Consider the following 17488-nt stretch of genomic DNA (forward strand, 5'->3'; position numbering starts at 1 on the left):
AGGGGTATAATGAGGCCTCACTGTACAGGAGAGACCGGAGCGAGGAGCAGAGGCCTGATCACAAGAGCTGACAATCTGAGGAAACAGCAATGCTGAATAACAGTCTACACTGTGTCACTAGATCCTTATACAGGGGTATAATGAGGCCTCACTGTACAGGAGAGACCGGAGCGAGGAGCCGGGGCCTGATCACAAGAGCTGACAATCTGAGGAAACAGCAATGCTGAATAACAGTCTACACTGCGTCACTAGATCCTTATACAGGGGTATAATGAGGCCTCACTGTACAGGAGAGACCGGAGCGAGGAGCAGGGGCATGATCACAAGAGCTGACAATCTGAGGAAACAGCAATGCTGAATAACAGTCTACACTGCGTCACTAGATCCTTATACAGGGGTATAATGAGGCCTCACTGTACAGGAGAGACCGGAGCGAGGAGCCGGGGCCTGATCACAAGAGCTGACAATCTGAGGACACAGCAATGCTGAATAACAGTCTACACTGCGTCACTAGATCCTTATACAGGGGTATAATGAGGCCTCACTGTACAGGAGAGAGCGGAGCGAGGAGCAGAGGCCTGATCACAAGAGCTGACAATCTGAGGACACAGCAATGCTGAATAACAGTCTACACTGCGTCACTAGATCCTTATACAGGGGTATAATGAGGCCTCACTGTACAGGTGAGACCGGTACGAGGAGCAGGGGCCTGATCACAAGAGCTGACAATCTGAGGAAACAGCAATGCTGAATAACAGTCTACACTGCGTCACTAGATCCTTATACAGGGGTATAATGAGGCCTCACTGTACAGGAGAGAGCGGAGCGAGGAGCAGAGGCCTGATCACAAGAGCTGACAATCTGAGGAAACAGCAATGCTGAATAACAGTCTACACTGCGTCACTAGATCCTTATACAGGGGTATAATGAGGCCTCACTGTACAGGAGAGACCGGAGCGAGGAGCAGGAGCCTGATCACAAGAGCTGACAATCTGAGGAAGCAGCAATGCTGAATAACAGTCTACACTGCGTCACTAGATCCTTATACAGGGGTATAATGAGGCCTCTCTGTACAGGAGAGACCGGAGCGAGGAGCAGGGGCCTGATCACAAGAGCTGACAATCTGAGGACACAGCAATGCTGAATAACAGTCTACACTGCGTCACTAGATCCTTATACAGGGGTATAATGAGGCCTCTCTGTACAGGAGAGACCGGAGCGAGGAGCAGAGGCCTGATCACAAGAGCTGACAATCTGAGGACACAGCAATGCTGAATAACAGTCTACACTGCGTCACTAGATCCTTATACAGGGGTATAATGAGACCTCATTGTACAGGAGAGACCGGAGCGAGGAGCAGAGGCCTGATCACAAGAGCTGACAATCTGAGGAAACAGCAATGCTGAATAACAGTCTACACTGCGTCACTAGATCCTTATACAGGGGTATAATGAGACCTCATTGTACAGGAGAGACCGGAGCGAGGAGCAGAGGCCTGATCACAAGAGCTGACAATCTGAGGACACAGCAATGCTGAATAACAGTCTACACTGCGTCACTAGATCCTTATACAGGGGTATAATGAGGCCTCACTTTACAGGCAAAGACCTAGAAAGATGACTGTGTAAAACGGATTCCTATTTTAAAAAAGAGCCGTTTAAAGAGCCAAAAGAGCCGGCTCATTATGGTGAGCGGAGCCGAATTAGCCGATTCACCAAAAAGAGCCGAACTTCCCATTACTACACCGGATATCATGTGACCCCCTGACTCCTCCCCTTCTGTGACCTCGGCACAGGTCCTGTGCGCAAAGAGGAGTCAGCCATATATGTGGAGTGCGGCTGTGCGGGTGGAGGTAAGTGCTGGAGATTCCCCATTACTGAGTGGAGGGGGGACATTAACCCCTTCACCACTGAGACTCTTTTGGTGTTTTTGTTGCCACTTTAGAATCATTACGTTTCTGTTCTGTTCCCTGTACTAGATACATACGACCCAACTGTGGAAGGGAGGAAACGGATTGTTCTCATAGTACAGGGCCCCTTTCTTGGCCCCCACAGTGTAATGCCCCCATTATGCCCCTTATGCAGTATATATGATGCCCCCCACACAGTGTAATGCCCCCCTTATGCCCCTTATACAGTATATATGATGCCCCCCTTATGCCCCTTATACAGTATATATGATGCCCCCACACAGTGTAATGCTTCCATTATGCCCTTTATGCAGTATATATGATGGCCCCACAGTGTAATGCCCCCATTATGCCCCTTATGCAGTATATATGATGTCCCCACACAGTATAATGCCCCCATTATGCTCCTTATGCAGTATATATGATGCCCCCACACAGTGTAATGCTTCCATTATGCCCTTTATGCAGTATATATGATGGCCCCACAGTGTAATGCCCCCATTATGCCCCTTATGCAGTATATATGATGTCCCCACACAGTGTAATGCCCCCATTGTGCCCCTCATGCAGTATATATGATGCCCCCACACAGTGTAATGCTTCCATTATGCCCTTTATGCAGTATATATGATGGCCCCACAGTGTAATGCCCCCATTATGCCCCTTATGCAGTATATATGATGTCCCCACACAGTGTAATGCCCCCATTGTGCCCCTCATGCAGTATATATGATGGCCCCACAGTGTAATGCCCCCATTATGCCCCTTATGCAGTATATATGATGTCCCCACACAGTGTAATGCCCCCATTGTGCCCCTCATGCAGTATATATGATGGCCCCACACAGTGTAATGCCTCCATTATGCCCCTTATGCAGTATATATGATGTCCCCACACAGTATAATGCCCCCATTATGCCCCTTATGCAGTATATATGATGTCCCCACACAGTATAATGCCCCCATTGTGCCCCTCATGCAGTATATATGATGCCGCCACACAGTGTAATGCTTCCATTATGCCCCTTATGCAGTATATATGATGACCCCCACACAGTGTAATGCCCCCATTATGCCCCTCATGCAGTATATATGATGCCGCCACACAGTGTAATTCTTCCATTATGCCCCTTATGCAGTATATATGATGTCCCCACACAGTGTAATGCCCCCATTATGCCCCTTATGCAGTATATATGATGTCCCCACACAGTGTAATGCCCCCATTGTGCCCCTCATGCAGTATATATGATGCCGCCACACAGTGTAATTCTTCCATTATGCCCCTTATGCAGTATATATGATGTCCCCACACAGTGTAATGCTCCCATTATGCCCCTTATGCAGTATATATGATGTCCCCACACAGTGTAATGCCCCCATTGTGCCCCTCATGCAGTATATATGATGCCGCCACACAGTGTAATGCTTCCATTATGCCCCTTATGCAGTATATATGATTACCCCCACACAGTGTAATGCTCCCATTATGCCCCTTATGCAGTATATATGAGGCCCCCCACACAGTGTAATGTCCCCATTATGCCCCTTATGCAGTATATATGATGCCCCCACACAGTGTAATGCCCCCATTATGCCCCTTAGGCAGTATATATGAGGCCCCCCACACAGTGTAATGTCCCCATTATGCCCCTTATGCAGTATATATGATGCCCCCACACAGTGTAATGCTCCCATTATGCCCCTTATGCAGTATATATGAGGCCCCCCACACAGTGTAATGTCCCCATTATGCCCCTTATGCAGTATATATGATGCCCCCACACAGTGTAATGCCCCCATTATGCCCCTTAGGCAGTATATATGATGCCCCCACACAGTGTAATGCCTCCATTATGCCCCTTATGCAGTATATATGATGCCCCCACACAGTGTAATGCCCCCATTATGCCCCTTATGCAGTATATATGATGCCCCCACACAGTGTAATGCTTCCATTATGCCCTTTATGCAGTATATATGATGGCCCCACAGTGTAATGCCCCCATTATGCCCCTTATGCAGTATATATGATGCCCCCACACAGTGTAATGCTACCATTATGCCCCTTATGCAGTATATATGATGGCCCCACACAGTGTAATGCCCCCATTATGCCCCTCATGCAGTATATATGATGCCGCCACAGAGTGTAATGCTTCCATTATGCCCCTTATGCAGTATATATGATGACCCCCACACAGTGTAATGCCCCCATTATGCCCGTTATGCAGTATATATGATGCCCCCACACAGTGTAATGCTCCCATTATGCCCCTTATGCAGTATATATGAGGCCCCCCACACAGTGTAATGTCCCCATTATGCCCCTTATGCAGTATATATGATGCCCCCACACAGTGTAATGCCCCCATTATGCCCCTTAGGCAGTATATATGATGCCCCCACACAGTGTAATGCCTCCATTATGCCCCTTATGCAGTATATATGATGCCCCCACACAGTGTAATGCTCCCATTATGCCCCTTATGCAGTATATATGATGCCCCCACACAGTGTAATGTCCCCATTATGCCCCTTATGCAGTATATATGATGCCCCCACACAGTGTAATGCCTCCATTATGCCCCTTAGGCAGTATATATGATGCCCCCACACAGTGTAATGCCTCCATTATGCCCCTTATGCAGTATATATGATGCCCCCACACATTGTAATGCCCCCATTATGCCCGTTATGCAGTATATATGATGCCCCCACACAGTGTAATGCTCCCATTATGCCCCTTATGCAGTATATATGATGCCCCCACACAGTGTAATGCCTCCATTATGCCCCTTATGCAGTATATATGATGCCCCCACACAGTGTAATGCCTCCATTATGCCCCCACACAGTGTAATGCCTCCATTATGCCCCTTAGGCAGTATATATGATGCCCCCACACAGTGTAATGCCTCCATTATGCCCCTTATGCAGTATATATGATGCCCCCACACAGTGTAATGCCCCCATTATGCCCCTTATGTAGTATATATGATGCCCCCACACAGTGTAATGCTCCCATTATGCCCCTTATGCAGTATATATGATGCCCCCACACAGTGTAATGCCCCCATTATGCCCCTTATGCAGTATATATGATGCCCCACATAGTGTAATGCCCCCATTATGCCCCTTATGCAGTATATATGATGCCCCCCACACAGTGTAATGCCCCCATTATGCCCCTTATGCAGTATATATGATGCCCCCACACAGTGTAATGCTCCCATTATGCCCCTTATGCAGTATATATGATGCCCCCACACAGTGTAATGTCCCCATTATGCCCCTTATGCAGTATATATGATGCCCCCACACAGTGTAATGCCTCCATTATGCCCCCACACAGTGTAATGCCTCCATTATGCCCCTTAGGCAGTATATATGATGCCCCCACACAGTGTAATGCCTCCATTATGCCCCTTATGCAGTATATATGATGCCCCCACACAGTGTAATGCCCCCATTATGCCCCTTATGTAGTATATATGATGCCCCAACACAGTGTAATGCTCCCATTATGCCCCTTATGCAGTATATATGATGCCCCCACACAGTGTAATGCCCCCATTATGCCCCTTATGCAGTATATATGATGCCCCACATAGTGTAATGCCCCCATTATGCCCCTTATGCAGTATATATGATGCCCCCCACACAGTGTAATGCCCCCATTATGCCCCTTATGCAGTATATATGATGCCCCCACACAGTGTAATGCTCCCATTATGCCCCTTATGCAGTATATATGATGGCCCCACACAGTATAATGCCCCCATTATGCCCCTTATGCAGTATATATGATGCCCCCCACACAGTGTAATGCCCCCATTATGCCCCTTATGTAGTATATATGATGCCCCCACACAGTGTAATGCTCCCATTATGCCCCTTATGCAGTATATATGATGCCCCCACACAGTGTAATGCTTCCATTATACCCCTTATGCAGTATATATGATGTCCCCACACAATGTAATGCCTCCATTATGCCCCTTATGCAGTATATATGATGGCCCCACACAGTGTAATGCTCCCATTGTGCCCCTTATGCAGTATATATGATGCCTGCACACAGTGTAATGCCCCCATTATGCCCCTTATGCAGTATATATGATGTCCCCACACAGTGTAATGCCTCCATTATGCCCCTTATGCAGTATATATGATGACCCCACACAGTGTAATGCTCCCATTATGCCCCTTATGCAGTATATATGATGGCCCCACATAGTGTAATGCCCCCATTATGCCCCTTATGCAGTATATATGATGCCCCCCACACAGTGTAATGCCCCCATTATGCCCCTTATGTAGTATATATGATGCCCCCACACAGTGTAATGCTCCCATTATGCCCCTTATGCAGTATATATGATGCCCCCACACAGTGTAATGCTTCCATTATACCCCTTATGCAGTATATATGATGTCCCCACACAGTGTAATGCTTCCATTATGCCCCTTATGCAGTATATATGATGACCCCACACAGTGTAATGCTCCCATTATGCCCCTTATGCAGTATATATGATGCCCCCACACAGTGTAATGCCCCCATTATGCCCCTTATGCAGTATATATGATGCCTGCACACAGTGTAATGCCCCCATTATGCCCCTTATGCAGTATATATGATGCCCCACACAGTGTAATGCCCCCATTATGCCCCTTATGCAGTATATATGATGCCTGCACACAGTGTAATGCCCCCATTATGCCCCTTATGCAGTATATATGATGTCCCCACACAGTGTAATGCCTCCATTATGCCCCTAATGCAGTATATATGATGTCCCCACACAGTGTAATGCCCCCATTATGCCCCTTATGCAGTATATATGATGCCCCCACACAGTGTAATGGCCCCATTATGACCCTTATGCAGTATATATGATGCCCCCACACAGTGTAATGCCCCAATTATGCCCCTTATGTAGTATATATGATGCCCCCACACAGTGTAATGTCCCTATTATAACCCTTATGCAGTATATATGATGCCCCCACACAGTGTAATGCCCCATTATGCCCGTTATGCAGTATATATGATTCCCCCACACAGTGTAATGCTCCCATTATGCCCCTTATGCAGTATATATTATTCCCCCACACAGTGTAATGCCCCCATTATGCCCCTTATGCAGTATATATGATGCCCTCACACAGTCTAATGCCCCCATTATGCCCCTTATGCAGTATATATGATGCCCCCACACAGTGTAATGCCCCCATTATTCCCCTTATGCAGTATATATGATGCCCCCACACAGTGTAATGTCCCCATTATGCCCCTTATGCAGTATATATGATGCCCCCCACACAGTGTAATGCCCCATTATGCCCCTTATGCAGTATATATTATTCCCCCACACAGTGTAATGCCCCCATTATGCCCCTTATGCAGTATATATGATGCCCTCACACAGTCTAATGCCCCCATTATGCCCCTTATGCAGTATATATGATGCCCCCACACAGTGTAATGCCCCCATTATGCCCCTTATGCAGTATATATGATGCCCCCTCACAGTGTAATGTCCCCATTATGCCCCTTATGCAGTATATATGATGCCCCCCACACAGTGTAATGCCCCATTATGCCCCTTATGCAGTATATATGATGCCCCCACACAGTGTAATGCCCCCATTATGCCCCTTATGCAGTATATATGATGCCCCCACACAGTGTAATGCCCCCATTATGCCCCTTATGCAGTATATATGATGCCCCCACACAGTGTAATGCCCCATTATGCCCCTTATGCAGTATATATGATGCCCCCACACAGTGTAATGTCCCCATTATGACCCTTATGCAGTATATATGATGCCCCCCACACTGTGTAATGCCCCCATTATGCCCCTTATGCAGTGTATATGATGCCCCACACAGTATAATGCCCCCATTATGCACCTTATGCAGTATATATGATGCCCCCACACAGTGTAATGCCCCCATTATGCCCCTTATGCAGTATATATGATGCCGCCACACAGTGTAATGCCCCCATTATGCCCCTTATGCAGTATATATGATGCCGCCACACAGTGTAATGCCCCCATTATGCAACTTATTCAGTATATATGATGCCCGCCACACAGTGTAATGTCCCCATTATGCCCCATATACAGTATATATGATGCCCCCACACAGTGTAATGCCCCCATTATGCCCCTTATGCAGTATATATGATACCCCCACACAGTGTAATGCCTCCATTATGCGCGTTATGCAGTATATATGATGCCCCCCACACAGTGTAATGCCCCCATTATGCCCCTTATGCAGTATATATGATGCCCCCCACACAGTGTAATGCCCCCATTATGCCCCTTATGCAGTATATATGATGCCCCCACACAGTGTAATGTCCCCATTATAACCCTTATGCAGTATATATGATGCCCCCACACAGTGTAATGCCCCATTATGCCCCTTATGCAGTATATATGATGCCTCCACACAGTGTAATGCTCCCATTATGCCCCTTATGCAGTATATATTATTCCCCCACACAGTGTAATGCCCCCATTATGCCCCTTATGCAGTATATATGATGCCCCCACACAGTCTAATGCCCCCATTATGCCCCTTATGCAGTATATATGATGCCCCCACACAGTGTAATGCCCCCATTATGCCCCTTATGCAGTATATATGATGCCCCCACACAGTGTAATGTCCCCATTATGCCCCTTATGCAGTATATATGATGCCCCCCACACAGTGTAATGCCCCCATTATGCCCCTTATGCAGTATATATGATGCCCCCACACAGTGTAATGCCCCATTATGCCCCTTATGCAGTATATATGATGCCCCCCACACAGTGTAATGCCCCCATTATGCCCCTTATGCAGTATATATGATGCCCCCACACAGTGTAATGCCCCATTATGCCCCTTATGCAGTATATATGGTGCCCCCACACAGTGTAATGTCCCCATTATGACCCTTATGCAGTATATATGATGCCCCCCACACTGTGTAATGCCCCCATTATGCCCCTTATGCATTGTATATGATGCCCCACACAGTATAATGCCCCCATTATGGACCTTATGCAGTATATATGATGCCCCCACACAGTCTAATGCCTCCATTATGCCCCTTATGCAGTATATATGATGCCGCCACACAGTGTAATGCCCCCTTTATGCCCCTTATGCAGTATATATGATGCCGCCACACAGTGTAATGCCCCCATTATGCAACTTATTCAGTATATATGATGCCCGCCACACAGTGTAATGTCCCCATTATGCCCCATATACAGTATATATGATGCCCCCACACAGTGTAATGCCCACATTATGCCCCTTATGCAGTATATTTGATGCCCCCACACAGTGTAATGCCTCCATTATGCGCCTTATGCAGTATATATGATGCCCCCCACACAGTGTAATGCCCCCATTATGCCCCTTATGCAGTATATATGATGCCCCCCACACAGTGTAATGCCCCCATTATGCCCCTTATGCAGTATATATGATGCCCCCCACACAGTGTAATGCCCCCATTATGCCCCTTATGCAGTATATATGATGCCGCCACACAGTGTAATGCCCCCATTATGCAACTTATTCAGTATATATGATGCCCGCCACACAGTGTAATGTCCCCATTATGCCCCATATACAGTATATATGATGCCCCCACACAGTGTAATGCCCACATTATGCCCCTTATGCAGTATATTTGATGCCCCCACACAGTGTAATGCCTCCATTATGCGCCTTATGCAGTATATATGATGCCCCCCACACAGTGTAATGCCCCCATTATGCCCCTTATGCAGTATATATGATGCCCCCACACAGTGTAATGCCCCCATTATGCCCCTTATGCAGTATATATGATGCCGCCACACAGTGTAATGCCCCCATTATGCAACTTATTCAGTATATATGATGCCCGCCACACAGTGTAATGTCCCCATTATGCCCCATATACAGTATATATGATGCCCCCACACAGTGTAATGCCCACATTATGCCCCTTATGCAGTATATTTGATGCCCCCACACAGTGTAATGCCTCCATTATGCGCCTTATGCAGTATATATGATGCCCCCCACACAGTGTAATGCCCCCATTATGCCCCTTATGCAGTATATATGATGCCCCCACACAGTGTAATGCCCCCATTATGCCCCTTATGCAGTATATATGACGCCCCCACACAGTGTAATGCCCCCATTATGCCCCTTATGCAGTATATATGATGCCCCCGCACAGTGTAATGCCCCCATTATGCCCCTTATATAGTATATATGATGCCCCCACACAGTGTAATGCCCCCATTATGCCCCTTATGCAGTATATATGATGCCCCCACACAGTGTAATGCCCCCATTATGCCCCTTATGCAGTATATATGATGCCCCCACACAGTATAATGCCCCCATTATGCCCCTTATACAGTATATATGATGCCCCCCACATAGTGTAATGCCCCCATTATGCCCCTTATGCACTATATATGATGCCCCCACACAGTGTAATGCCCCATTATGCCCCTTATGCAGTATATATGATGCCCCCACACAGTGTAATGCCCCCATTATGCCCCTTATGCAGTATATATGATGCCCCCACACAGTGTAATGCCTCATTATGCCCCTTATGCAGTATATATGATGCCCCCCACACAGTGTAATGCCCCCATTATGCCCCTTATGCAGTATATATGATGCCCCCACACAGTGTAATGCCCCCATTATGCCCCTTATGCAGTATATATGATGCCGCCACACAGTGTAATGCCCCCATTATGCAACTTATTCAGTATATATGATGCCCCCACACAGTGTAATGCCCCCATTATGCCCCTTATACAGTATATATGATGCCCCCCACACAGTGTAATGCCACCATTATGCCCCTTATGCAGTATATATGATGCCCCCACACAGTGTAATGCCCCCATTATGCCCCTTATGCAGTATATATGATGCCCCCACACAGTGCAATGCCCCCATTATGCCCCTTATACAGTATATATGATGCCCCCACACAGTGTAATGCCCCCATTTTGCCCCTTATGCAGTATATATGATGCCCCCACACAGTATAATGCCCCCATTATGCCCCTTATGCAGTATATATGATGCCCCCACACAGTGTAATGCCCCTATTATGTCCCTTATTCAGAATATATGATGCCCCCACACAGTTTAATGCCCCCATTATGCCCCTTATGCAGTACATATGATGCCCCCACACAGTGTAATGCCCCCATTATGCCCCTTATGCAGTATATATGATGCCCCCACACAGTGTAATGCCCCTGTTATGCCCCTTATGCAGTATATATGATGCCCCCACACAGTGTAATGCCCCCATTATGCCCCTTATGCAGTATATATGATGCCCCCACACAGTGTAATGCCTCCATTATGCCCCTTATGCAGTATATATGATGCCCCCACACAGTGTAATGCCTCCATTATGCCCCTTATGCAGTATATATGATGCCCCCACACAGTGTAATGTCCCCATTATGCCCCTTATGCAGTATATATGATGCCCACACACAGTGTAATGCCTCCATTATGCCCCTTATACAGTATATATGATGCCCCCATTATGCCCCTTATGCAGTATATATGATGCCCCCACACAGTGTAATGTCTCCATTATGCCCCTTATGCAGTATATATGATGCCCCCACACAGTGTAATGCCTCCATTATGCCCCTTATGCAGTATATATGATGCCCCCACACAGTGTAATGCCCCCATTATGCCCCTTATGCAGTATATATGATGCCCCCACACAGTGTAATGTCCCCATTATGCCCCTTATGCAGTATATATGATGCCCACACACAGTGTAATGCCTCCATTATGCCCCTTATACAGTATATATGATGCCCCCATTATGCCCCTTATGCAGTATATATGATGCCCCCACACAGTGTAATGTCTCCATTATGCCCCTTATGCAGTATATATGATGCCCCCACACAGTGTAATGCCTCCATTATGCCCCTTATGCAGTATATATGATGCCCCCACATAGTGTAATGCCCCCATTATGCCCCTTATGCAGTATATATGATGCCCCCACACAGTGTAATGCCTCCATTATGCCCCTTATGCAGTATATATGATGCCCCCACACAGAGTAATGCTTCCATTATGCCCCTTATGCAGTATATATGATGCCCCCACACAGTGTAATGTCCCCATTATGCCCCTTATGCAGTATATATGATGCCCCCACACAGTGTAATGCCTCCATTATGCCCCTTATACATTATATATGATGCCCCCCCACACAGTATAATGCCCCCATTATGCCCCTTATGCAGTATATATGATGGCCCCACACAGTGTAATGCCCCCATTATGCCCCTTATGCAGTATATATGATGCCCGCACACAGTGTAATGCCCCCATTATGCCCCTTATGCAGTAGATATGATGTCCCCACACAGTGTAATGCCTCCATTATGCCCCTAATGCAGTATATATGATGTCCCCACACAGTGTAATGCCCCCATTATGCCCCTTATGCAGTATATATGATGCCCCCACACAGTGTAATGGCCCCATTATGACCCTTATGCAGTATATATGATGCCCCCACACAGTGTAAGGTCCCCATTATGACCCTTGTGCAGTATATATGATGCCCCCACACAGTGTAATGCCCCCATAATGCCCCTTATGTAGTATATATGATGCCCCCACACAGTGTAATGTCCCCATTATAACCCTTATGCAGTATATATGATGCCCCCACACAGTGTAATGCCCCATTATGCCCCTTATGCAGTATATAGGATGCCCCCACACAGTGTAATGCTCCCATTATGCCCCTTATGCAGTATATATTATTCCCCCACACAGTGTAATGCCCCCATTATGCCCCTTATGCAGTATATATGATGCCCCCACACAGTCTAATGCCCCCATTATGCCCCTTATGCAGTATATATGATGCCCCCACACAGTGTAATGCCCCCATTATGCCCCTTATGCAGTATATATGATGCCCCCACACAGTGTAATGTCCCCATTATGCCCCTTATGCAGTATATATGATGCCCCCCACACAGTGTAATGCCCCCATTATGCCCGTTATGCAGTATATATGATGCCCCCACACAGTGTAATGCCCCATTATGCCCCTTATGCAGTATATATGATGCCCCCACACAGTGTAATGTCCCCATTATGACCCTTATGCAGTATATATGATGCCCCCCACACTGTGTAATGCCCCCATTATGCCCCTTATGCAGTGTATATGATGCCCCACACAGTATAATGCCCCCATTATGCACCTTATGCAGTATATATGATGCCCCCACACAGTGTAATTCCCCCATTATGCCCCTTATGCAGTATATATGATGCCGCCACACAGTGTAATGCCCCCATTATGCCCCTTATGCAGTATATATGATGCCGCCACACAGTGTAATGCCCCCATTATGCAACTTATTCAGTATATATGATGCCCGCCACACAGTGTAATGTCCCCATTATGCCCCATATACAGTATATATGATGCCCCCACACAGTGTAATGCCCACATTATGCCCCTTATGCAGTATATATGATGCCCCCACACAGTGTAATGCCTCAATTATGCGCCTTATGCAGTATATATGATGCCCCCCACACAGTGTAATGCCCCCATTATGCCCCTTATGCAGTATATATGATGCCCCCCACACAGTGTAATGCCCCCATTATGCCCCTTATGCAGTATATATGATGCCCCCCACACAGTGTAATGCCCCCACACAGTGTAATGCCCCCATTATGCCCCTTATGCAGTATATATGATGCCCCCACACAGTGTAATGCCCCCATTATGCCCCTTATGCAGTATATATGACGCCCCCACACAGTGTAATGCCCCCATTATGCCCCTTATGCAGTATATATGATGCCCCCGCACAGTGTAATGCCCCCATTATGCCCCTTATATAGTATATATGATGCCCCCACACAGTGTAATTCCCCCATTATGCCCCTTATGCAGTATATATGATGCCCCCATACAGTGTAATGCCCCCATTATGCCCCTTATGCAGTATATATGATGCCCCCACACAGTATAATGCCCCATTATGCCCCTTATACAGTATATATGATGCCCCCCACATAGTGTAATGCCCCCATTATGCCCCTTATGCACTATATATGATGCCCCCACACAGTGTAATGCCCCATTATGCCCCTTATGCAGTATATATGATGCCCCCACACAGTGTAATGCCCCCATTATGCCCCTTATGCAGTATATATGATGCCCCCACACAGTGTAATGCCTCATTATGCCCCTTATGCAGTATATATGATGCCCCCCACACAGTGTAATGCCCCCATTATGCCCCTTATGCAGTGTATATGATGCCCCACACAGTATAATGGCCCCATTATGCACCTTATGCAGTATATATGATGCCCCCACACAGTGTAATGCCCCCATTATGCCCCTTATGCAGTATATATGATTCCGCCACACAGTGTAATGCCCCCATTATGCAACTTATTCAGTATATATGATGCCCCCACACAGTGTAATGCCCCCATTATGCCCCTTATACAGTATATATGATGCCCCCCATATAGTGTAATGCCACCATTATGCCCCTTATGCAGTATATATGATGCCCCCACACAGTGTAATGCCCCCATTATGCCCCTTATGCAGTATATATGATGCCCCCACACAGTGTAATGCCCCCATTATGCCCCTTATACAGTATATATGATGCCCCCATACAGTATAATGCCCCCATTTTGCCCCTTATGCAGTATATATGATGCCCCCACACAGTATAATGCCCCCATTATGCCCCTTATGCAGTATATATGATGCCCCCCACACAGTGTAATGCCCCCATTTTGCCCCTTATGCAGTATATATGATGCCTCCACACAGTGTAATGCCCCCATTATGCCCCTTATGCAATATATATGATGCCCCCACACAGTATAATGCCCCCATTATGCCCCTTATGCAGTATATATGATGCCCCCACACAGTGTAATGCCCCCATTATGCCCCTTATACAGTATATATGATGCCGCCACACAGTATAATGCCCCCATTATGCCCCTTATGCAGTATATATGATGCCCCCACACAGTGTAATGCCCCTATTATGTCCCTTATTCAGTATATATGATGCCCCCACACAGTGTAATGCCCCCATTTTGCCCCTTATGCAGTACATATGATGCCCCCACACAGTGTAATGCCCCCATTATGCCCCTTATGCATTATATATGATGCCCCCACACAGTGTAATGCCCCAGTTATGCCCCTTATGCAGTATATATGATGCCCCTACACAGTGTAATGCCCCCATTATTCCCCTTATGCAGTATATATGATGCCCCCACACAGTGTAATGCCTCCATTATGCCCCTTATGCAGTATATATGATGCCCCCACACAGTGTAATGCCTCCATTATGCCCCTTATGCAGTATATATGATGCCCCCACACAGTGTAATGCCCCCATTATGCCCCTTATGCAGTATATATGATGCCCCCACACAGTGTAATGTCCCCATTATGCCCCTTATGCAGTATATATGATGCCCACACACAGTGTAATGCCTCCATTATGCCCCTTATACAGTATATATGATGCCCCCATTATGCCCCTTATGCAGTATATATGATGCCCCCACACAGTGTAATGCCTCCATTATGCCCCTTATGCAGTATATATGATGCCCCCACACAGTGTAATGCCCCCATTAGGCCCCTTATGCAGTATATATGATGCCCCCACATAGTGTAATGCCCCCATTATGCCCCTTATGCAGTATATATGATGCCCCCACACAGTGTAATGCCTCCATTATGCCCCTTATGCAGTATATATGATGCCCCCACACAGTGTAATGCTTCCATTATGCCCCTTATGCAGTATATATGATGCCCCCACACAGTGTAATGCCCCTATTATGCCCTTTATGCAGTATATATGATGCCCCCACACAGTGAAATGTCCCCATTATGCCCTTTATGCAGTATATATGATGCCCCCACACAGTGTAATGCCTCCATTATGCCCCTTATACATTATATATGATGCCCCCACACAGTGTAATGCCTCCATTATGCCCCTTATGCAGTATATATGATGCCCCCACACAGTGTAATGCCTCCATTATACCCCTTATGCAGTATATATGATGCCCCCACACAGTGTAATGCCCCCATTATGCCCCTTATGCAGTATATATGATGCCCCCACACAGTGTAATGCTCCCATTATGCCCTTTATTCAGTATATATGATGCCCCCCCACACAGTATAATGCCCCCATTATGCCCCTTATGCAGTATATATGATGCCCCACACAGTGTAATGCCCCCATCATGCCCCTTATGCAGTATATATGATGCCCCCACACAGTGTAATGCCCCCATTATGCCCCTTATGCAGTATATATGATGGCCCCACACAGTGTAATGCCCCCATTATGCCCCTTATGCAGTATATATGATGCCCGCACACAGTGTAATGCTCCCATTATGCCCCTTATGCAGTATATATGATGGCCCCACACAGTGTAATGCCCCCATTATGCCCCTTATGCAGTATATATGATGCCCGCACACAGTGTAATGCCCCCATTATGCCCCTTATGCTGTATATATGATGTCCCCACACAGTGTAATGCCTCCATTATGCCCCTTATGCAGTATATATGATGTCCACACACAGTGTAATGCCCGCATTATGCCACTTATGCAGTATATATGATGCCCCCATTATGCCCCTTATGCAGTATATATGATGCCCCCACACAGTGTAATGCCCCTATTATGCCCTTTATGCAGTATATATGATGCCCCCACACAGTGTAATGTCCCCATTATGCCCCTTATGCAGTATATATGATGCCCCCACACAGTGTAATGCCTCCATTATGCCCCTTATACATTATATATGATGCCCCCACACAGTGTAATGCCTCCATTATACCCCTTATGCAGTATATATGATGCCCCCACACAGTGTAATGCCCCCATTATGCCCCTTATGCAGTATATATGATGCCCCCACACAGTGTAATGCTCCCATTATGCCCCTTATGCAGTATATATGATGCCCCCCCACACAGTATAATGCCCCCATTATGCCCCTTATGCAGTATATATGATGCCCCACACAGTGTAATGCCCCCATTATGCCCCTTATGCAGTATATATGATGCCCCCACACAGTGTAATGCTCCCATTATGCCCCTTATGCAGTATATATGATGCCCCCCCACACAGTATAATGCCCCCATTATGCCCCTTATGCAGTATATATGATGCCCCCACACAGTGTAATGCCCCCATTAGGCCCCTTATGCAGTATATATGATGCCCCCACATAGTGTAATGCCCCCATTATGCCCCTTATGCAGTATATATGATGCCCCCACACAGTGTAATGCCTCCATTATGCCCCTTATGCAGTATATATGATGCCCCCACACAGTGTAATGCTTCCATTATGCCCCTTATGCAGTATATATGATGCCCCCACACAGTGTAATGCCCCTATTATGCCCTTTATGCAGTATATATGA

At 46.7% G+C, this 17488-nt stretch overlaps 1 protein-coding gene across 2 annotated transcripts in view; it reads left to right on the forward strand.

Moving 5' to 3' along the window:
- The first annotated feature begins 1734 nt into the window (after positions 1-1734).
- Positions 1735-17488, forward strand: part of LOC141059320 (uncharacterized) — a 67710-nt gene continuing 51956 nt past the window's right edge. For both annotated transcript variants that reach the window (XM_073555648.1, XM_073555649.1), the window contains exon 1: positions 1735-1852. The gene's annotated coding sequence lies outside the window, so the exon portion shown is untranslated. The remainder of the gene's footprint in view (positions 1853-17488) is intronic.

This window comes from Dendrobates tinctorius, unplaced genomic scaffold, assembly GCF_039654945.1.
Source record: "Dendrobates tinctorius isolate UK_male_01 unplaced genomic scaffold, ASM3965494v1 ptg000226l, whole genome shotgun sequence".
Classification (NCBI taxonomy): domain Eukaryota; kingdom Metazoa; phylum Chordata; class Amphibia; order Anura; family Dendrobatidae; genus Dendrobates; species Dendrobates tinctorius.